The 24,272-nt window shown below is 41.8% G+C and overlaps 2 long non-coding RNA genes across 2 annotated transcripts in view; one reads left to right on the forward strand and one right to left on the reverse strand.

The window, feature by feature from the left end:
- On the reverse strand, positions 1–22,164 carry LOC125313962. The gene is made up of 4 exons (XR_007197709.1): positions 21,997–22,164; positions 7,802–7,808; positions 2,250–2,257; positions 1–11 (listed from the first exon to the last, which is right to left on the reverse strand). It is a non-coding gene; the product is annotated as an uncharacterized LOC125313962 (long non-coding RNA).
- Positions 9,657–24,272, forward strand: part of LOC125313961 — a 30,777-nt gene continuing 16,161 nt past the window's right edge. The window contains exon 1 of the long non-coding RNA XR_007197708.1: positions 9,657–9,668. This is a non-coding gene — a long non-coding RNA (uncharacterized LOC125313961). The remainder of the gene's footprint in view (positions 9,669–24,272) is intronic.

Genomic DNA, 24,272 nt, shown 5'->3' on the forward strand with positions numbered 1-24,272 from the left:
TCGGGATCTCCCTATAATAGTCCGGTGAAAGCCCAAGAGGGTAACTCATAGGGCAATATCTCCGAGGGTTTAAATGGACCAAAACGCCTACCATTTTCCTCAACATACCAGGTCTCGAACCAATGGGGCACCCTATGTACCCCTCCCTCGTCAACCCATATAGTGCTACCGTACCGCATCCGGGTCTTATTTGGTCCTAATGGGAAGTTAATCACATGGGTATCTATATCCTTGGGTAGTCCAAAACGTCGTGCCGGCATCTTCGGGATGTGGGATCTAAAAGTTTACCCCACGGGGCGGGATAAACGATTCGGGTAAGTCGAACTACCCCTAGTCCGGTTTACGGGTACCACAAAACATTGGCAATAAACAAACATATAAAAAGAATTTTGAGCGACAAATACAATTAATCAAAATAAGAATCAATCAATTTCACATAGACCAAGCATAACTGGAAAATCCACATCGGAGGTAAATCGCAGGCAAAAAAGACACAAGGTAGAGCATGGTAGTAATCAAAACGATCGAACAAACGGCGACAAACTCGACCGGTAGTCATCTTTTGGTAACTTTTCCATTTATTAGACTCGGGATCCCAACAAGTTAGTCTCTTTGGCGGGTCTCGATGACGTCTGTCTATAGGCATGCTGCCCTCATCTACTTGTATATCGGTTCAGCAGAGGCCCCGGACCTTCTTTTGTACTCCAATCACCACCTCGAGCCTCCACTAGCCATTAACAAAATTTCACTTGATTAAAAGGGACAACCTTGCCCTTGATCTGATTTTCGATCACTTTCTTGATCGATCATCAGGTGACTATTGAAACGATCCAATTCACCCCGACAATCAGTATTTCACTTCAAACAACATTTGATAACTCAAGATCTCAAGCGACTGGGTATGTCATTATTCAAGTCTAACCCGTTTAACCACATTTCAGAGCATTCTCGAACCCGACATAGTCGGCCCAACATACCATGCACAAATAATGCCATAAAAACATGTAAAAACTCATGTTCTTGCGAAACCGAGCACAAGACAAACCAAGTATGTGTTATCCATACAAGGACCGAGCCTACACAGCCATGAGGCAACAATTTCATGCTTGTTTAAGGTGAAACCTCACGCCACCAGCAAGCAATTGTGAACACAACTCAAGATAATAAGCGATATCTACCACTTTACACTATGAGATCACTCAACTCATGCACTTTAGCTTCCCGGCAAACTAGTCAAGGGTTAGAACGACTTACTTAGGCCTCTAAGTGACTCAAAAACACCACTCAAGGTTAGCAAATTCACCGCACGGCTCACGAACTCTAGCTGGCGTAAAGCGGCTGCCTGTGCACCTCATGGTCTCGGATGGCTTTAGGGAGCTACAGAGATCACATGCACACAAGGTCAGTTCGACTTGAAAGAGGACTCACATACGAAGAAAATGGCGGTGGTTTGAGGTCACAACGACGTTGGATGAGGGAGATATGCCCGTTCAAAGATGGGGGTACGGCGACAGGCGTGGTGGCGGGTGAGCATGAGAGTGGGAGGCCAAGAGGGAGAGAGAGCGAGAGAGAGATGAAGAGAGTGAGAGTGAATGAGAGAGTGGAGAGTTCAAATGAAGAGGAGAAAGAGGAGGTGGAGTGTTTGGCTAGTAGAGATGATGGATATGATGGGAGTAGGTAGCTCACTTTGTACTTGTGAAGGATAGTTGACAAGAGATGGTGATGGTTGTCAATCAAGCCTATCAATGTCTTGTCTTCTTTCTCTTCAATTTGGGCTGACCAAGGGGGAGTTAAATGTCCATCTCGCCCTTCCCAAGTTTAAATGGGTGTAAGAAATCTCGGGGGCAAAAAGGTCATTTTCCCTGTGCGGTCCAATTTCCACTTTCTAATACTTATGGAGCGCTATCCAATCTTTACTATCTTCGATGAGACGTCGTCCAATTTATTAGTATTGGAATCCTCAAATGTCCGGTCTCTAGTTTCGAAGTCTACTTCGCGCTCAAAATCGACCGATTGGAAATTCAGTACATCTCGGACCGACGGGCAGCTCATAGGAGTTACGCATATCGACCCGTGATTTATGTCACATTTAAGAATTATTCGAACCATGGCGACCCTAGTTGTCATGTAACCGTGAGGGTAATTGCCGGTCTCAAATGGACGCGATCGTCAGAAATCGGTTTAGGGTCATTTGCAAATCGCGCTATGGTCCAGCGGTATTACCCGCGATCCAATTGCATGACACTAACAAATTGTTCTGATACCGATCTTAGATCGGCCGGTGATGATTCAAAATATACCGTCGACAATCCTTATGGTCGGGGTGCTAGTCCGCGGTCGAGTTCTTTAATCCACGTACTTAAATCCTAGTCGGCCATTCCCCTTTGGTTAATCGACTCTAGAGAGATCAATTTTGAGCGAGATTACTGAAATACATCAATATTCATTTTATTCATTCATAGACTTCGAAATGAGGTCGGAATTCAGAATGTCACAATTCTTCCCCCCTTATAGAAATTTCATCCTCGAAATTTACAAGACTTTAACTACTCAAACAGATAGGGGTATTGACGCCTCATCGCTTCCTCCCTCTCCCGGGTAGCTCCTTTTGTTCCGTGGTGCTCCCGGATCACCTTTACTAGTGAGATCATTTTGTTCCTCGGGACATACTCCTTCTTGTCCTCTATTCTGATTGGTCTTTCCACATACGTCACTCGATCGTCCACTTCTATAGCTTCATAGTCCAATACATGAGTTAGGTCCGGTTCGTACTTCCTCGGCATTGACACATGAAAGATGTTGTGGACCTGGGATAGGTTTGGCGGCAAGGCAAGTAGATAGGCCAAGGTTCCAATTTGTTCTAGTATCTCAAAAGGATCAACATATCTTGGGCTCAACTTTCCTTTCTTTCCAAACCGAGATAGTCCTCGCATCGGCGATACTTTAAGGAAGACATGGTCTCCCACTTGGAATTCCAAAGGTTTGCGCCGCTTGTCGGCGTAGCTTTTAGCGCGGCTTTGAGCGGTCTTAAGCCTTTCCCTAATGACTTTCATCGCCTCAACAGGCTGTTCTACTAACTCCGGACCCGTTATGCTTCTCTCGCCAACCTCATCCCAACATATCGGGGTTCCGCAAGCTCTGCCATACAATGCTTCAAATGGTGCCATTCGATGCTACGTTGATAGTTGTTATTGTAGGCGAACTCCACTAGGTGCCACTGTTCTTCCCAACCTCCTTTGAAATCTATGACACATGCTCGTAGCATATCTTCCAGTGTCCGAATCGTCCTCTCGAGTTGCCCATCCGTCCGAGGGTGGTAAGCGGTACTGTACTGCAGTTTCGTCCCCATTGCCTCTTGTAGGCTTTTCTAAAATGACGCGGTGAACTTGGAGTTTCTATCCGACGTAATCTTCACGGGAACTCCATGCGGTCGGACTATCTACCGCATATACAGCTCGGCGTATCTGTCCATGGCGAAATCCTTTCGCACTGCCAGGAAATGTGCAGATTTGGTCAACTTGTCCACTATAACCCAAATAGAGTCATGATCCCTTTGACTCCTTGGCAAGCCCATCACGAAATCCGTCGTGACATGTTCCCATTTCCATTTGGGAATCTCTAAGGATTGCAGCATTCCACTGGGCTTACAATGTTGTGCCTTTACTTGCCGACACGTTAAGCATTTGGCTACATGCCTCGCCACATAAACCTTCATCCCGTTCCACCAATAATGTTGTCTAGATTCTGGTACATCTTCGTACTACCGGGGTGGATACCGTAGTTACTCCTATGGGCCTCTAACAAAATCTTTTCCTTAAGTTCTCTGTCATTGGGCACGTATAGTCGTCCTCCGAACTTCAGTATTCCGTCCTCAGAAACTTGGAATTCCGGTCTCCTTTTATCCGCCTCCGTTTCCACTATCTTCTGCGAGTCGGTGTCCGCGAATAGTAAAGCCTTGATTACGTCCCGAATTTCTGGCTCGACTCTCAACGTCGCCACCAAACTAGATAGCCGACGGACTTCAAATTTAAACTCAAAATCTCTCAAATCCTCTAAAAACGTCTATCCCTTAACTAACAAAAGCGCGATGCTTGATTTCCTGCTCAGGGCATCTACCACCTTATTCGCCCTTCTAGGGTGGTACAGAATCTCACAATCGTAATCCTTTAGTAGTTCCATCCATCTACACTGCTTCATATTTAATTCCTTCTAGGAAAACAATTACTTTAAGCTTTGATGGTCCGTGTAAATTTGGAGCCTTTCACCACACAAATAATGCCTCCAAATCTTCAATGCAAAAACGATGGCCGCAAACTCTAAGTCATGCGTTGGATAGTTTATCTCATGAGGTCTCAATTGTCGCGAGGCGTACGCAACTATCTTCCCGTGTTACATTAGCACACAACCTAATCCTTTCGGAGACGCATCGTTGTATGTCTCGTAGCCTCCTGGTCCAGAAGGAATGGTTAAGATAGGTGCGGTTGTCAATCTATGTTTCAATTCCCGAAAACTCCTCTCGCATTTATCTGTCCATTCAAACTTAGTCTCCTTCTTGGTCAATCTCGTCAACGGAATCGCTATCGACGAGAATTTCTCCACAAACCTTCGATAATAACCAGCCGGTCCCAAGAAACTTCATATTTCAGATTCTGACGTGGGCCTTGGCCAATTCACGACCGCCTCAATCTTAGCGGGGTCAATGGAAATTCCTCCTCCGGAAACTATGTGTCCAAGAAATGCTACCTTTTCCAACCAAAACTCGCACTTGCTGAACTTAGCATATAGCGAGTGACCCCTCGTAGTCTGTAGCACAATCCTTAAGTGCACTTCTTGATCCTCTTTACTCCTCGAATAGATCAAAATGTCGTCAATGAACACGATGACAAACTGATCTAAATATTCCTTAAACACACGATGCACCAAGTCCATGAATGCAGCGGGAGCATTGGTTAATCCAAAAGGCATAACCGTGAACTCGTAATGTCTATACCTTGTCCTAAAGGCAGTCTTAGGGATATCCTCCCTTTTTATCCTTAACTGGTGATACCATGTCCTCAAATCGATCTTCGAAAAGACCGACATACCTTGCAACCGATCGAATAGATCATCAATCCTTGGTAGTGGGTACATATTCTTAATAGTCACCTGGTTTAATTGCCTATAATCGATACACAATCTCAATAATCCATCCTTCTTTCTTACGAATAACATTGGTGCTCCCTAAGGTGACGCACTTGGACGTATAAATCCTTTGTCTAACAACTCCTGCATTTGCACCTTTAATTCTTTTAGCTCGGATATCGACATCCTATACGGGGCCTTCGAGATCGGTTCTCCCCCATTAATCAACTAGATAGAAATTCTGTTTCTCTTTCGGGTGGTAAACCTGGTAGGTCCTGGCGAAAAACATTAGGAAACTCTCGTACAACGGGTATATCCTCAAACTTTGGCTCTTCTATTGTCGAATCCATAACGACAGCCGGATAAGCTTCACAACCTTCATCAATTAACTTTGTCACTTCCAATGACGACACTAAAGGGATCAAAGTTCCTCCTCGACTCCCTACAAACTTGAACCTAAGACGACCAACTGGATTAAATTGAATCGTCCTACTACCACAGTCAACCACAGCTCCTAGCTTTCCTAGCCAATCCATTCCAATTATCACATCGAAATCATACATCGAAAGCACAGCCAAATCTATTTTGTCCTCTCTATCATTAATCACTATCTTGCGGTTTGCACACCCTAGTGTAACCGACACACCATCCCTTAAAGGCGTTACCACATGCAAAACTACTTCTAATGGCCTTAAACTTAAGCCAACCAATTCAGCAAATCGGGCAGAAATAAACGAATGTGAAGCTCCAGGGTCAAATAAGGCATACGTAGCGTGATCACAGAGAGAGACCGTACTCGTGACCACACCGGGCGTGTTCTCGGCATCCTTCCTCGTCACCGCATAAATCCTTCCTTGCGCCGGCGGTCTGTTCACATTTGCTTGCGGCGTAACTCCCATTTGCGGGCCCCTTGAGGCTTCAATCCTTGGGGTTGATTCCCTGGGGCTCTGTCCGGACAATTCTTCATTTGATGGCCATGTTGACCACATTTGAAACAAGCACCAGTCTGCAACGGGCATGGTCCACTCCCATGCCTTCTCCCGCATATGCGACAACTCCAATTACTACGATGGGCGGGCTTTCCAATATTCCTTCTCACCGGAGGGACAAATCGTCCGTTGTTCACCATCCGTCCTTTGCCTTGGTTCCGATTGTCCCTAGGCCGGTTAAACCGTTGCACATGAGTAAACCTTCTCCTGTCTCTCATGTCTTGCTCAATCATCTGACCTCGAACATACATCTCTTCATTGGTGTTCGGATTCAAAGCTATCAGCTGGCTACGAAGCTCTAGTTGTAACCCATCTCGAAACCTCATAGCCTTATCTTCCGGGTTCTCAACCATCCTCGGGGCATACTTAGCCAACCTTGTGAATTCTGCCTCATATTGCTCTATCGACATGTTCCCTTGACGGAGATCTTGAAACTCTCTCATTTTGCGTTCTCGAGCAGCCACAGAGAAATACTTATTGTTAAACACTTGGGCAAAGGCAGCCAACGTCCGTCCCACACCGTCGGGGAACACTATGCTACTCGTGGCCATCCACCAATCATGAGCCGTATCTTGCGGCTGATACGTTGCCGGGGTTACCTTTTCATTCTCGGTACAACCTATAACCCTAAAACACTTCTCCATTTCAGCGACCCACCTATATGCCAACTCTGGGTCACCTTTCCTATTAAATCTGGATGGCTTCAATTTGAGGAACCTCTCGATCAGCTGACCTAGAGCCCGAGCTTGCATTTGCTGACCAAGCACGTTTTCGCCTACATGACCTAGATTATTCCCTTGATTCCCCCGTACAGCGTGAACAGCAGCTGCTGCGGCCTAGGCAGGCTGGGCCGCAGTCGCCTAGGCAACCGTAATGCGATCCTTTCCTCGGCTTGACTTGCTGTCGAGGTGGCTCTTTCCTGGGGCTGCCTATTTAGTAACTCTCCAATTTGCTCTAAAGATCCGAGCATACCATCCACTCTTGGATCTTCCACTCGTGGTGAACTCGAGCTAGACGCTCCTCGGGTCCATCTACCACGGTTACTCATTGTTAAACACACGGGGTTCCTCGGCAACTATAATTTTAGTTAGGAATTAGGGATCTAAGCCAACTAGCTACCCAACTAAGCAATTAGAACAACGACAGACCAACATGCATCATATATTCAAACTCGAACACACACCACATTAACTAGTTCTTTGCATACCAAGCAACCAATCATCAATTCATCGAATTTCGATTCATATCTCCGGTCCTCCCGCATCCGCAGCTTAGCAATATCACTCAAACAGTTCAACTTCCGTCACGCAATCGAATCATGCCACTGTTCAGTATAACCAACATAATGCCAAACACATACGCCAATTCGAATGCCATGCACTACGCGCCTATAACACCTATTCACCTAAGGGTCTCGGTACCTATCGTTCTAATATCAGTCCACCTTATTACTCCAAGCCTCAACCTCATGGATCGAGCTAACCTTGCTATGATACCATTCTAACCAGAGTGTCACACCCCGGGTCCCGGCCGGGCACGTGAGCATCCCTCGCTACACTAAAAGTACGCTCGCTCGTAAGCTAACCCGGGATCTCGATGGCGTTGGAACGAGCTAGAACAAATGATCGGGCGGAAGCACACATCTCCGAACGTACATAAATTATACAACCGACATTAGAACAACACAACACAAATATACTTATATTACAATTTACAAGTTGGATACAAAACACATACTAAATACAACAACAATATGTAAACGTAGTTACGACGAGAAAGTAAATCTTGAAAGACGGACCCAAGGACAGACTGGTAGACATCATGGCCTTCGACTTCATACATCAAAGTGGACCTCAAGCACCGCATACTAATACATATAAACGGATACGGAAGGAACATAGGCCAAAGATTGGGATAGGGTCAATCACCGGAGTCGACGGACTCCTCCGTATCCTCTTCTGGGTAGATCTCCATGTTAGAAACGGGTATGTTGGCCACCTCCACCTGGTCGTCCTCATGCACTATAATAATAACCTCCTCCTCTGGCTCGGGCTCGGGATTAGGGAAGTCAAGCTCGGGGGCGGTTGGATCGAGTATAGGAGCGGGGCCATCGGGAACTCCCTCTAATGGTCCGGCGAAAGCCCAAGGGGGTAACTCACCGGGCGGTATCTCCGAGGGTTTAAATGGACCAAAATGCCTACCGTTTTCCTCAACATACCAGGTCTCGAACCAATGGGGCATCCTATGTACCCCTCCCTCGTCAACCCATACAGTGCTACCGTACCACATCCATGTCTTATTTGGTCCTACAGGGAAGTTAATCACATGGGTATCTATGTCCTTAGGTAGTCCAAAACGTCGTGCCGGCATCTTCGGGGTGTGGGATCTAAAAGTTTAGCCCACGGGGCGGGATAAACGGTTCGGGTAAGTCGAACTACCCATAGTCCGGTTTACGGGTACCACAAAACATTGTCAATAAATAAACATATGAAAAGAATTTTGAGCGATAAATCCAATTAACCAAAATAAGAATCAATCAATTTCACATAAACCAAGCACAACTGGAAAATCCACATCGGAGGTAAATCGCAGGCGGAAAAGACATAGGGTAGAGCATGGTAGTAATCAAAACGACCCAACAAATGGTAACAAACTCGACGGCTAGTCGTCTTTTGGTAACTTTTCCATTTATTAGACTCTGGATCCCAACAAGCTAGTCTCTTTGGCGGGTCTCGATGACGTCTGTCTATAGGCATGCTGTCCTCATGTACTCGTATATCGGTTCAGCAGAGGCCCCGGACTTTCTTCCGTGCTCCAATCACCACCTCGAGCCTCCACTAGCTATTAACAAAATTTCACTTGATTAAAAGGGACAACCTCGCCCTTGACACGGTTTTCGGTCACTTTCTTGATCAATCACAGGGTGACTATTGAAACAGTCCAATTCATCCTAACAATCGGTATTTCACTTCAAACAACATTTGATAACTCAAGATCTTAAGCGACTAGGCATGTCATTATTCAAGTCTCAACCGTTTAACCACATTTCAAAGTATTCTCGGACCCGACATAGTCGGCCCAACATACCATGCACAAATAATGCCATAAAAACATGTATAAACTCATGTTCTTGCGAAATCGAGTACAAGGCAAACCAAGTATGTGTTATCCATGCAAGGACCGAACCTACACAGCCACGGGGCAACAATTTCATACTCGTTTAAGGCGAAACCTCATGCCACCAGCAAGCAATTATGAACACAACTCAAGATAATAAGCGATATCTACTACTTTACACTATGAGATCACTCAACTCATGCACTTTAGCTTCTCGGCAAACTAGTCAAGGGTTAGAATGACAAACTTAGGTCTCTAAGTGACTCAAAAACACCACTCAAGGTCAGCAAATTCACCGCACGGCTCACGAACTCTAACCGGCCGAATCTGGCTGCCTGCGCACCCCACGGTCTCGGACGGCTTTAGGGAGCTACAGAGATCACATGCACACAAGATCAGTTCGACTTGAAAGAGGACTCACAGATGAAGAAAATGACAGTGGTTTGAGGTCACAATGACGTCGGATGAGGGAGATATGCCCGTTCAAAGATGATGGTACGGCGGCCGGCGTAGTGGCGGGTGAGCGTCAGAGTGGGAAGCCAAGAGGGAGAGAGAGAGAGAGAGAGAGAGAGAGTGAATGAGAGAGTGGAGAGTTCAAATGAAGAGGAGAAAGAGGAGGTGGAGTGTTTGGCTAGTAGAGATGATGGATATGATAGGAGTAGGTAGCCCACTTTGTACTTGTGAAGGATAGTTAACAAGAGATGGTGATGGTTGTCAATCAAGCCTATCAATGTCTTGTCTTCTTTCTTTTCAATTTGGGTTGACCAAGGGGGAGTTAAATGTCCATCTCGCCCTTCCCAAGTCCAAATGGGTGTAAGAAATCTCATGGGCAAAAAGGTCATTTTCCCTGTGCGGTCCAATTTTCACTTTCTAATTCTGATGGAGCACTATATAATCTTTACTATCTTCGATGAGACGTCGTCCAATTTATTAGTATTGGAATCCTCAAATGTCCGGTCTCTAGTTTCGAAGTCTACTTCGCACTCAAAATCGATGGATTGGAAATTCGGTACATCTCGGACCGACAAGCGGCTCTTAGGAGTTACGCATATCAACCCGTGATTTATGTCATGTTTAAGAATTATTCGAACTATGGCGACCCTGGTTGTCATGTAATTGTGAGGGTAATTACCGGTCCCAGATGGACGCGATCGTCAAAAATCGGTTTAGGGTTTTTTGCAAATCGCGCTATGGTCCAGCGGTATCACCCACGATCCAATTGCATGACACTAGCAAATTGTTCTGATGCTGATCTTAGATCGGCCGGTGATGGTTCAAAATATACCCTCGACAATCCTTATGGTCGTGGTACTAGTCCATGGTCGAGTTCTTTAGTCCACGTACTTAAATCCTAGTCGGTCATTCCCCTTTGGTCGATCGACTCTAGAGAGATCAATTCTGAGTGAGATTCTTGAAATACATCGATACTCATTTTATTCATTCATAGACTTTGAAATGGGGTCGGAATTCAGAATGTCACAAAAACGACTCGGAATCAAGTAACACACGCTCTATACCAATGTTGGGAAACGGACTCCCGTTGTAATTCAATCTAATTTGCGGAAAACATGCCCAATTGAATCACTTGAATCACCGATCATGCAAAGTACATCATGAGAACGTACCTTATTTGTCATCGGTTAAAAGCCCCTTTATGCGATCTTGGAGTTTCTTCGTCGAGCGTCAATCAACAGATAATTGAGAGGAGGGTTTTCTTTCTTGAATGAATATCGTCACGGAACAATAGTGAGAAGAAGGGCTTTTGTATCGTTTGAAACAACGTGACTTTTCATGTTGGTTTCAAACGATAACTGCTAAGGGGGTGTTGTTGCCCACATGGGCGCACACCGTAATCCCATGAACCCCATTCAATATTATCCAATACTTCCTCACAACTGAAACTTGTAACATGGTTAAACTTGTCCACGAAATTTTTGCACTTAATTATAACTAGGAAAATTTTTAAATAATGACATGAAGTGAAGCTTATTTCAAATAAGGGCTTGAAGTAATATTATTTTTTGAAATGGGGGCATGAAGTGGTTATGTCGGTCTCAAAAAAGAGTTTGACCTCATCTGGTCAAAAAAAATTTCATCCTTTACTTTTTTTATTCTTTATTTTTTGGTTTTGCAAAAAATAGAAAAGCTAAAACTTAAGAGAGAGAGAGAGAGAGAGAGAGAGAGAGAGAGAGAGAGGAGAAACCTAGCCTTGCATGTGTGGTCGTTGCCACCTCATCGTCGATGGGGCAGCGACCACAAGCGGGAAGCCCTCCAGCCCCTGTATTTTTCAAATTTTTAATTTTTTTTAGTGTTTAATCTAATTTAACTTAATTATAAGTTTTAATTGTCTTCAAACAAAAATACTTTTGACTAGTTGGAATATTTATTTGGTCGGCGAGGTCAAATTCTTACACTACAAAAAAACACGAATTTAGCCACAAAAAATTTGCGAAGAAAAAAATTCATCGCTAATTTCCGACGAAAATAGCGACAAAAGTAATATTCGTCACTATTTGCGACGTAATTAGCGACGGAAAAAAATTTTGTCGCTAATTTGCAACGAAAATGATCACGAAATGGTTTTCGTCACTAATTTGCAACGAAAATAGTCATGAAAAATATTTCATGGCTAATTTACGACGACAATGGCCACAAAAAAATTTCGTCGCACATTAGCAACGAAAACAGCCACAAAAATATTATTTATCACTATATCCTTTGCGACGAAAATCGGCTTCATCGCCAATTAGAAACGAAAGAACACGTTTCGTCACTAATTAGTGATGAACGTCTTTTTTCGTCGTAAATTCTTTTCTTAAAAGTTGGCAAAAAAAATTAATGTTCGTCACTAATCAGCAACAAACTGTTCTTTTGGACGCAAAATTAGGACTATGAATAAAAATAACAAAGAAAAAATTAAAATTAGCGATGAATAACTATTTTTGTCGCTAATTTAGTGACAGAATGTATTATTCATCGCTAATACTAGGAATGAAATTAACAAAGAAAATGTTAAAATTAGCGACGAATCACTATTTTCGTTGCTAAGTTAGCGACGAAATGTATTATTCGTCACTAACATGATATAAATAAAAATAACAAAGAAAATGTTCAATTTAGTGACGAATCACTATTTGCGTCGCTAATTTAGCGATGAAATGTATTATTTGTCGCTAATATGATATAATTAGCGACGAACAATGTTTTTCGTCGCTAAACTCCTATTGAGCATTTAACGACGAAAACCAAATTTCTTTGCAAATTTGTTGCTAAGCATTTAGCGATGAAAACCTATTTCGTCGCTACTTAGAGACGAACGTTGATTTCGTCGTAAAATTAGCACTATGTAGCGACGAATCATGATTTTCGTCGCTACTATGATAGAAATATGAAAAAGGAAATATTCAATTTAGCGACGAACTGCTATTTTCGTCGCAAAATTAGCAATATGAATAAAAATAACAAAGAAAATATTAAAATTAGCGATGAATCGCTATTTTCGTCATAAAATTAGCAATATGAATAAAAATAACAAAGAAAATATTAAAATTAGCGACTAACTGCAACGAAATGTATTATTCGTCACTAATACGATAGAAATAAAAATAACAAAGAAAATGTTCAATTTAGTGACGTATCATTATTTTCGTCGCTAAATTAGCGACTAAATGTATTATTCATCGCTAATACGATATAATTAGCGATGAACAATTTTTTTCATTGCTAACCTCCTATTCAGCATTTAGTGACGAAAACCAAATTTCGTCGCAAATTTGTTTCTAAGCATTTAGCGACGAAAACCTATTTCATCGCTACTTAGTGACGAACGTTGATTTCATTGCAAAATTAGCATTATGTAGCGACGAATCATGGTTTTCGTCGATAATATGATAGAAATATAAAAAAGAAAATATTCAATTTAGTGAGGAACTGTTATTTTCATCGTAAAATTAGCACTATGAATAAAAATAACAAAGAAAATGTTAAAATTTGCAACGAATCGATATTTTCGTCGCTAATTTAGCGACGAGATGTATTATTTGTCACTAATATATTAGAAACAAAAATAACAAACAAAATGTTCAATTTAGCGACAACTCACTATTTTTGTCGCTAAATTAGCGATGAAATGTATTATTCCTCGCTAATACGATATAAATAAAAATAAAAATAAAAATAAAATATAATTAGCGACGAACAATGTTTTTCATCGCTAACCTCCTATCGAGCATTTAGCGACGAAAACCAAATCTCGTCGCAAATTTGTTGCTAAGCATTTAGCCACGAAAACCTATTTCGTCGCTAATTAGCGACAAACCATGCTTTTCGTCGCAAATTCTCTTCTTAAAAGTTAGTGACGAACAGACATTTTCGTCGCTAATTAGCGACAAATAAGAATTTTGTCACTAATTACTATCCTTAATTTATATTTTTTTCCAGGTTTATTAGAACCATTTTTTTATATTTATTACATTTATAAAGTAGTGAACAAACAAAAAATGGAGGTCAATTTTTTTGATAAAATGTAGCTTACAAAAATATTCAACTCTGATGAGATACTAAATAGAGTAGAGTAAGGATCTAATTAAAAACGATTTGTTTTGCATAATATTAAATCACCATAAATATATATTGTAGTTGTGTCGTTCGGAAAAATGAAATCAATCGATTCTTTCTTCTAAGATGGATAAGGTACTATCAGTGAATAAGAGATGTTCTAAATCAATTAATGAAGTTTTCAAAAACATTATTAGAAAAAATGAAGTTTTTTTCAAAATTGGGAAAAATAATTTCTTTTTTATTTCGACTAATAAAATATCATGAAAGCTTAAGAAAGGCATTAATTGGGGGAAGAATCTACCCGAATAGGATTTTTTTAGGAACATATCGAGAGATAATTGGATTTGGTTAGACAATGTGTGGTTGGTAAACAAGGATCGCTTTTTTTAGCAAGGTACTGAATGTATCGTCAAATATTCAATATGATTATACAATATCTAGTTTCATTCAAGTAATGGATTCTAGCCAATTGAAAAGATCTTCTCATCAATCCAGAGATCATTTCAATTCCATTAGTAATGAGGATTCGGAATATCACACATTGATCAATCAAAGAGAGATTCAACAAATAAAAGAAAGATCGATTCTTTGGGATCCTTTCTTTCTTTAAACGGTGAATGATTTAAATAAGAAACCCCTATAATACGTCGTTTAGCTTAGCTTATTTATGCTATTTAGCGACAAATAATTAGCGACGAACGGTTAATTTTGTAGCTAATTAGAAACGGAAAAATATTTTCGTTGCTAATTAGCGACGAACTCCCTGTTTCGTCGTTAATTAGCTACTTAGCGATGAATTTTAGTTTTCGTCGCTTATTAGCGACGAACAATTATTTTCATGTTCGTCGCAAAAATGTAAACCGATCTCTTTGAATCTTCCAAAATTTTCATTTTCCGGACTTCTCCCTAGATTTCTCTCTCATATCTTATGTAATCTTTCTTTCGACGTTAATTTCTAAAACCCTCCCGCCTATACATGGCCACGGGCTGTGAACCGCCGGTTCCGGTTCATGGCCATGCTTGAATCGGAACAGGCCCTTGAAGGGGCAGTCCCGGTTTCGGTTTCGAGCCTATCCCCGGCTCGACCCAATTTTAGGCCGTTGGGGGGAGGGAAGAGCCGTTCGGAACCAATTCAGAATAACATGTTCCGGGCCGGTTCCAAATTTTTTTTAAACCGTAACCGGCCCATGGGGAGCCGAGCCGGTTTTGGTTATTCCACGGGCCGATTCCGGGCCCAAACCGGCCTATGGCCGTGTCTACTCCTGCCTAAGTTTCAATCCCATGTGCTCTCTCTCTCCTACCTTGACCGAGCGACCCCTGTATGACGTCTTCTTCTTCTTCTTCGTTTCTGCGTCTTCTTCATTTCCTCTTTCCTTCTTGTTCTTGCTTTTTTTTTTCTAGTTTAGTCGAGCGATCCACCTCCACCCGACTACTACATCTTACATCACCACCCTCCGTCCACTCCTGACACTAGCCACGCCTCACGGCCGGCCGGCCTCGCACGAGCCGCAACCAGGTGAGTCGCTTATAGCAACCATTCGCTAGCCTCGTTGTTGTAAACCCAAGACCTTCGCCCTACGACCCTCTTCCACCTAAGCTCCGCCGCCAACAAGCACCGCTACCCATCCACCTCCGGCCACTTGAGCTGGCTAAGACCCACAAATCTGATGACGAGCCCGCCGCGATTGACGATTTGAGCTCCCTGCTCGTGAACCCAATGCTTACCCGAACCACCTAGCCCTTGCTCGGCTCGGCCGCCACTTGAAACTTGCAACCCGAGACCCTCAACTCGTGGCCCAGCCACACCTCTCTAGCTGCCATTGCCACGATGCCCCGAGTTCGAGCCATCGCTCGCGAGCCTAGTTGAGCTCGAGAGCTCCGAGATCCACGAGGCCTAAGTACCGACCCGCGAGCCAGCAGCCCTGCCGTGCCGCGCTATCGTCTTCGACAACCTCGGAACCACCATCCAGGCACTACCCGAGCCCTAGCCATCCGTGGCGCCGTCGACTAGCCGCTATTGATTGTGGAACCGTGAGCCTCGTGACTCGAACCCGTTAAGTTGACCCAACCCGAGGAACCCGCCGACTCCTACGGACCCGACCCGGACCCGAAAATACGATACCCCAACTTATAGACTCGACATGACCCGGTGATAGAACCGTGATACCGATCGTCTACGATCGACCCTACATCACCTCTAGCTTGAGTGCCATAAGCCCGTTAGCCGCCAGCTCTCTCTCTCTCTCTCTCTCTCTCTCTCTCTCTCTCTCTCGGTTCACTCTCCCATCCACGGCTGTCACGGCTCTCTCTCGGCTCTCGGTTCACTCTCTCGTCCGTGGCTCTTGTGACCCAGCAGCTCCACCCCCGCCGTTCACCGTCCGCTGTCCTTGCATGGTGAGTCTCATCCCATTTTGTCGCTATCTCCTCGCCCAAGCCCGAGGAACTAAGCGATTAGTTCACATCTCGCATGTGCAATGGGATGATAGATGCGGATATCAGCACGCAAAGTATCACAAGCGTAAGTCCTCACATTCGCAAGTTTCCATCCACTTGTTTTTTAGTAATTTTAGTTTCAATCTAGCTAATTCAATCTTTGTGCTCCTTAAATGTATATGCTTTATGTTTTATACTTTGATCCGGAAACTTTGTCACCATTACCTCTTCTGTTTAGCATTATGTCAAGTCCGAATAAGATTATAACATCTTTGAGGATCACATGAATATTATAATATATCCTACTATAAATGAATGATAAAGCCTCTTATGTCCAAGTTACCTGCGTTATTTAGTTTATAAAACTTAGCAATTAATCGAATACAAGAATATAGTTACAAGATGTCCTCAAAGAACGACACAAAGTATTATACATATAATGTATCCTACTATAAATGAATGATAAAGTCTCTTCGGTATAGTATACCTCTCTTTCCTGCAGTAAAAATATATATATATATATATATATATATATATATATAAGTTATGAAACTCTGATGGGCATAATTTATTCTTGTCATTATGCATCACTTAAACTTTTAAAGCTGTAGGGTTTGTGTGCGGATTGCAATCTTACTGTTGAGAGAAAAAACTGAACCGAATGCTTGGATGCTTGGCTAGGTCAATGTGACCCCAAGCTATCTATTTATAATAAAGCTAAAAGGCCAAGAATTACAATATTGCCCTTATTGCTACTATTCAGAAAATAACAAAGAAAATAGACAAATATGCCCTCATGGGCCAAATATTCTCTACACTCCCCCTCAAGTTGGAGCATAAATATCACACATGCCGAACTTGACTAAAATAGGATGAAACGATTTACTCTCTAGTCCTTTAGTGAACACATCGGCGAGTTGATCATCGGATCGTACAAAGGGCATATAAATTAATCCACTTTCCAACTTCTCCTCGATAAAGTGTCTGTCAATCTCCACATGTTTTGTACGGTCATGTTCTACGGGATTGTGAGCAATACTAATGGCGGCCTTATTATCACAATATAGCATCATAGGAAGATGAACAGATACACCAAGATCTTCTAGTAATCCTTTAAGCCATAACAGCTCACAAACTCCTTGTGCCATCGCACGAAATTCTGCTTCAACACTAGACCGAGCAACCACATTTCTTTTTTTGCTGCGCCAAGTCACAAGATTCCCTCCTAAGAAAGTACAATACCCAGAAATAGACTTCCGGCCTGGAGATCCAGCCCAATCAGCATCCGTATAAGCTTCAACCTTCAAGCCATCATGAGGAGATAAAAGAATCCCTTTCCTAGGAGCAGATTTCAAATATCGAAGGATTCGAAGAATAGCATTCATATGAGTAGAGTGTGGATCATGCATAAACCGACTCACCAGGCTCATAGCAAAAGCAATATCGGGTCAGGTGTGAGAGAAATAAATCAACTTGTCCACTAACCGTTGATAACAACCCTTATCCATTGGATCACCATCTTTTTCTTGAAGAGGAATATTGGCCTCAATAGGCGTATCAAAAGGGTGACATCCCAATAACCCAACCTCTGTCAAAAGATCAAGGACATACTTCCTTTGGGATAGAAATATACCCTTTGAAGATCGAGCAACTTCAATCCCAAGAAAGTACCGTAGCTTTCCAAGATCTTTTATCTCGAACTCTTGTCCGAGAAACTTCTTCAACCGACCGATCTCATCACTATCATTCCCTGTGACAACAATGTCATCTACATAGACAATGAGAATAGAAATTTTAGCACATGATTTCTTCACAAATAAAGTGTGATCATCATTGCTCTGTTTATACCCAACAAAGACCATAGCTCTCTGAAACCTACCAAACTAGGCTCGAGGTGATTGCTTTAAACCATAAAGTGCACGTTTCAGCTTGCACACTTTACCTTGAGTTTTGTCACAAGAAAAAACTGGAGGAATCTCCATATACACCTCCTCTTCTAACTCTCCATGAAGAAAGGCATTATTCACATCTAACCGCTGAAGACCCCATCCCTGGTTAACAGCACACGAAAGTAGTACTTGAACAGTATTCAACTTGGCAATAGGAGCAAAGGTTTCTTGATAGTCAATTCCAAAGGTCCGAGTAAATCCCTTTGCCACTAACCGTGCTTTCTATCTGTCCACAACACCATCCATATTTTGTTTGACTACAAACACCCACTTACATCCTACCGGTTGTTGCCCGGGAGGAAGAACAACAAGATCCCTCGTGTCATTTTTCTTCAAAGCATACATCTCTTCCACCATTGTTGCCTTCCACTTCTCATCTACAAAAGCTTCCCGCCAATTTTGTGGAATAGAAATAGAAGATATAGAAGACACAAAAGTACGATAAGAGCTAGACAAAGAGTCATATGAGACAAATTGGGATATAGGGTGTTGAGTACAAGTTCTAGTACCCTTTCGAAGTGCAATAGGAAGATCAAAAGAAGAAACCATACCGGGAGTAGGAGAATAGAGATCAGGAGATGATGATTGAACGGGTAATGTCTCGGTGGTCTTAACTCGCTTGTTGGTAGTGGGCTCCCTACGATGATATGTCTTCAATGTCTTGCTATTATCTATAGTTTGCCTAACATGAGTGGGAGTAGACTCCTCCTGAAGTGGTTGCTTTGCTATCTCCTCTTGTGTTACTATACTCTCCTCTTGTGTTCTTGTACTATCCTCTTGTGTTGCATTGTTCTCCTCTTGAGAAGGAGAACACTCTTGCGAAGGAGGAGAATCATCAGAGACTATTGGAGAAGAATGGTAAGTTATATCCATAGGAACATCCAAAGTAGGGAATACCTCTATACTAGACACTTCACACGAAGAGGTGGAGCTGAATAATAGGAATGAGACTCGTGAAAAACCACATCCATAGATATGATGGTGCACCTAGAAGGAGGATGATAACACTTATAACCATTTTGAGCAGGTGAATACCCAAGAAAAATGCAACAGAGACCACGGGGTTCCAACTTACTCTTAGACGTGGTGTTACGAGCATAACAAACACAACCAAAAATTTTTGGGGTAACAATAAAAGTTGATGATCCCTGCAAAACATTAATAGGTGTGCGAAAATCAAGAATTCTTGTAGGCATCCGATTTATTATATAGGCAGCGGTTAAGATAGCATCACTCCAATACGAGAATGAGACATGACGGGAAAACATAAGAGACCTAGCAACTTCTAGCAAATGTCGGTTCTTTCTTTCGGCAACACCATTTTGTGCGGGGGTATCAACACAACTAGTTGATGAATGATACCATAATCAGAGAGATATTGTTGAAACCGACCCTCGGTGTATTCGGTGCCATTGTCACTGCGAAGAATTTTCAAAGTGGCATTGAATTGAGTCTGAGCCATTTTGTGAAAATTTTGAAAACTGTGAAAAACGTCACTTTTATGTTTCAACAAATAAACCCAAGTTGTACGAGAATAACAATCAATAAAAGTGACAAACCAACGGTGATCGGAAATAGAAGTATACCGAGAAGGACCCCACACATCGGTATGAATCACTTGAAAAGGGAAACGACTTCTATTATTTGAAGATGAATATGTTGAACGAGTTTGTTTAGCCAGAACACAGGCTTCACAAAAAAAAATTCTTTATTACAAGCTAAAACGAGACTAGGAAAAACTTTTTCTAAAGTTCCTAAAGCGGGGTGACCTAATCTGCAATGCCACCGATGAAGGTCCGTCAATGCCGAATTAACTTGATGAGGTGTAGAAGACAAAGTTGAAGTAGAAATCCCACTACCCTCGAGCAGATAAAGACCACCTTCCAATATACCATGTCCAATCTCCTTCTCCGTTACCGGATCCTGGAAAACACAATAAGAAGGAAAAAAGGTTACTTTACAGTTGAAGTCTCGAGTAAGACTACCGATAGAAAGGAGATTAATGGAGAATGATGGAATATGTAAAATAGAAGACAAGGGAAGAGTGGAGGAACAATTGATAAACCCTTTTCCAGCAATGGACGAGAGGGTTCCATCGCCTAATCGAACTTTGTCTCTACCAAAAGTAGGGGTATATTGCTGAAAGAGACTAGAAGAACCTGTCATGTGATCTGTAGCCATTGTATCAATAATCCATGGGCTGAAAACAACGGATGTATTAAACCCCCCAAATAAGATACCTGAAGTGCTTAGGTTTGAAGCAAAAGGAGAAGATGAATTGGTAACCGTAGAGGAGGCAGCAACAGTAGAAGCTTTTAGTAGACGTCGAAATGCCTAAAGTTCTTCTTGGGATAAATCGATATCGGTAGTAGGTGCAGCAAGAACAATTTCAATATGATTTGCCTTTTTTTTTACCTTCCTTTGTGCCCTTTTTGCCTCAAAATCTGCGGGTTTTCCATGTAATTTCCAGCATGTAGCTTTAGTATGATACGGCCTATGACAATGTTCACACTTGACCACTTCCTTAGAGGTATCATCAAAATGAAAGAACGAACCGGATTTGGCAATAGTGCCAGACCTGGTTTGTAGAGCAAATCGATCAATAGAGGACTGAAGCATTGCTACCCTATGGCTTTCTTCAGAGTAAACTAGGGCATAGGACTGTTCCAAAGTAGGGAATGGAGATCGGCTAAGAACTTGAACACGTATCTGATCATATTCAACATTTAATTCCGCCAAGAAATCATAAACTCTGATCTTGTCCACATGCCTCTTGTAGGCAGCAACATCTGCATCATTAGTTGGATGATAATCAGCATAATGATCTAGCTCTTGCCACAAACTCGAAGCTCAAGCATAATATTGAGATATAGTCATCTCCTTTTGAGTGGTGTCATGAACCTTTTTCCGAAGTTCATACACCTGTGCATCATTCCCAAGTTGACCATAAGTATCCCTTGCGGCCATCCAGATTTATGCCGCAAGATCAAGAAGCAAATATCCTTTTGCAATATGTGGCTGCATCGAGTTAAGCAAAAAGGACATTATCAAAGAGTCATTCGAGATCCACTTTTCTTGAGTAGTACCCGATGTAGTCGGCATCGTAGAAGTGCCGTTGATGTCCCGTAAGCCCACGGCCTGCAATGGTCAAGAATGTCGATTGAGACCATATCAAATAATTTGTGTCATCAAGCTTTACAGGAATCGCGGCAAAAGTAATATAATCTGCACGACCATCTCCGGTAGGTGTAGAGCCCGTACCCTCGGACATTATGTCTTAAAGCAAGAAGGGAATAATCAAACCACCAAAAAAACTTGGAACGAAGTCCTCCGGTAGTAGTCTAAATTTGTCCTCCAAAAATCAGCCAAATCGGATCAAGGGAAGGCAAAAAAATCGATTTTTCAGGGTTTTGAAAACCTAAAAAAAAATTGATAATTCTGATTTTTCCCACAGAATCTGAAAAAAAAAAATATGGTAGTCCACGAACTGCGGTACTTTGGTGTTCGCAACGAGATAACTGTGGGCTCACGACAAGGCAGAAACAATCTCAAATAAGAAGATCCAAAAAATCGCAGAAGAGGATGAACCACCTATCGTAAACTGCAAAGAAGCTTTAATTTATCTCATAGAGGTGAGATTTAGGGCGGAGACCAGATTCAAAGAATCACCTCATGAGTGCTGCCTTGTGCTATGAAAGAAGGCAAAGAAAAAGGTGAGAAGGAACTGCGGTGGGAGAGGGTGAAGACGAGAAGAGAGAGAGAGAGAAAAACGCTTGCGTAGAGAAGAGATTAGGGTTAGGGTTTCGGTTCAGCCCTAGCTGCGATACTATGTTGAGAGAAAAAACTAAACCGAATGCTTGGTTAGGTCAATGTGACCCCAAGCTATCTATTTATAATAAAGCCAAAAGGCCAAGAATTACAATATTGCCCTTATTGCTACTATTCAGAAAATAATAAAGAAAATAGACAAATATGCCCTCATGGGCCAAATATTCTCTACACCTACTGTTTCTACTAGCTGTCCTTAGAGTTTGCTCAATGATAAATAGGTTTACTTGTCTCATTGGTGAATTATTTGGCCTCCTTATCGCGATGCTTTTCATGCAGCAAGCTATCAAGGTGAGTCAAGTATCCATGGCATCGACCTGTCTTTAAGCTTTTTCACGACGAAGATTTGATTCTGGCCAAAAAAAAAATTGAAGTTTTGATGTGCTTATTCAATGCATGTTATTCATTAATTCCCTGGAATTTCACCCTATGCATCTTTCCAAGCTGGATGTCAATTTGATATTTTGTTACTCTTTAGGGGCTGGTCTAGGAATTTCGCTTACCTCCATGGAGATTTGCAAATGGTACGTCTGCTTTGGTCTTGTCATTTGGGCTTCTGCTTACAGCATTAAAAAAGCAGAAAAGCAAGATCTTGGAAATATGGATCAAGCAAGTTTCTGAAACCTCAAAGGTCTTATGTGAAATCCCATTCTGCTGTGCAGACTACATATACAGTTTAAAAAGTTCATTTATTCTGCGTGCAATCATTTACTTTATTTTATGGCCTATATTTTACTTATGAAAGATATTAAAATGGAAATTCTTCTTTTCTGTTAGTCCAATGTCATGTTATAACGGGACTTAAAAACCAGCCACGATTTCAACATGCTCCAGGGTCGCTTCCGGGCTTCATCGCAGATTATGGTGTGCCATTGATGGTTCTGGTCTGGACGGCAATTTCATTTGCACCAGCTGGAAATATTCCCAAAGGGATACCGGGGCGCCTCTTCAGTCCAAATCCATGGTCTCCTGGCACGTATGAGAATTGGACTATTATAAAGATACGAGTAACTAGATGTTCTACTTATGTTTAGCTCACTATTATTGTTATTCTTTTTGTACTATTAATTAAGTGACCTCTTTCTTGTTTGGTTGAACTCCTGCAGCCTCAAGCAGCAATTAGGATTAGTCAACCGAATCAGGCATCAGGGGCTGCTCAAGCACCGTAGAGATCTTCTTGCTGTGGTTCTTAAGCAAGTTCTGCTCCAGTCACTGCAGTAGTAGGGAAAATTGATTCTGTTATTGTTCTCGCTATACTACCTAACTAAATGCTACTTTTTGTGTGGATGGTAAATCCGTGGCCATCCAATAGAAGAATGAATTCTTCGGCTGCTGTAATATGAGGAAGTAATTACGTGCAGATTCCCTAATGAAAAGTATTTATGTCATTCTTGTGAAAAATGTAGATGAATGTATCTCATTTTCATATTATTATAAAATTTTGATATTAGTAAGTGCTTAATCAATGTTAAATATAAATTGCAGAAATTAATTTTGCTTTTAATTAAATTTAAGATCGAAAAGTGAAAGAAATGATTTTATGATATGAGAAAAAAAATTCATCGCTAAATTCATCCCTAAACAATATTCATTGGAGAGTTCATCGCTAATTTTGTCGCTAAATTATTTTAAATTTCAACACTAAATACTTTTCGTGGCTATTTTCTTTGCAAATGTCGATGCCAAACTTTCAAATTCGTAATCGGCGATGACTTTTACCACGAATTCGGGGAAATTAGCAACGAATTTATTTTCATCGCTAAAGCGACGAATTTTACCATGAATATGTTCGTGGCAAATTAGCCACAAATAATATTTTCGTGGCTAAATTTGATTAGCGACGGAAAAAATTCGTTGGAAAGTTCGTCCAAAAGTAAATCAAATTGAGCGACGAAATTTTGATTTCGTCGCTAATTTTGCCATGAAAATTCGGCAAAATTCATCGCTAATTGGGTTTTGCGATGAATTTTGCCACCAAAAAAAAATTCGTGACTAATCTAGCATCGCTAAATTTAGCGACGAAAACATGTGTTTTCGTCGCTAAATTTAGCGATGAACATAAAATTCGTCACTAAATCCGTCGTTAAATTTAGCGATGAAATTTATTTTCGTGGGAAAATTCGTGGCTAATTAGCGATCAACTAGTTTCGTCGCTAATTTCCCACGGAGGGTAATTCGTCGCAAAATTCATGGCCAATTAGCGACGAAACCTATTCGTCACTAATTAGCCACGAAACTTATTCGTCCCTAATTAGCCACGGATAGGTATTCGTCA

The sequence above is a fragment of the Rhodamnia argentea genome, chromosome 2 (assembly GCF_020921035.1).
Source record: "Rhodamnia argentea isolate NSW1041297 chromosome 2, ASM2092103v1, whole genome shotgun sequence".
NCBI classification, from domain to species: domain Eukaryota; kingdom Viridiplantae; phylum Streptophyta; class Magnoliopsida; order Myrtales; family Myrtaceae; genus Rhodamnia; species Rhodamnia argentea.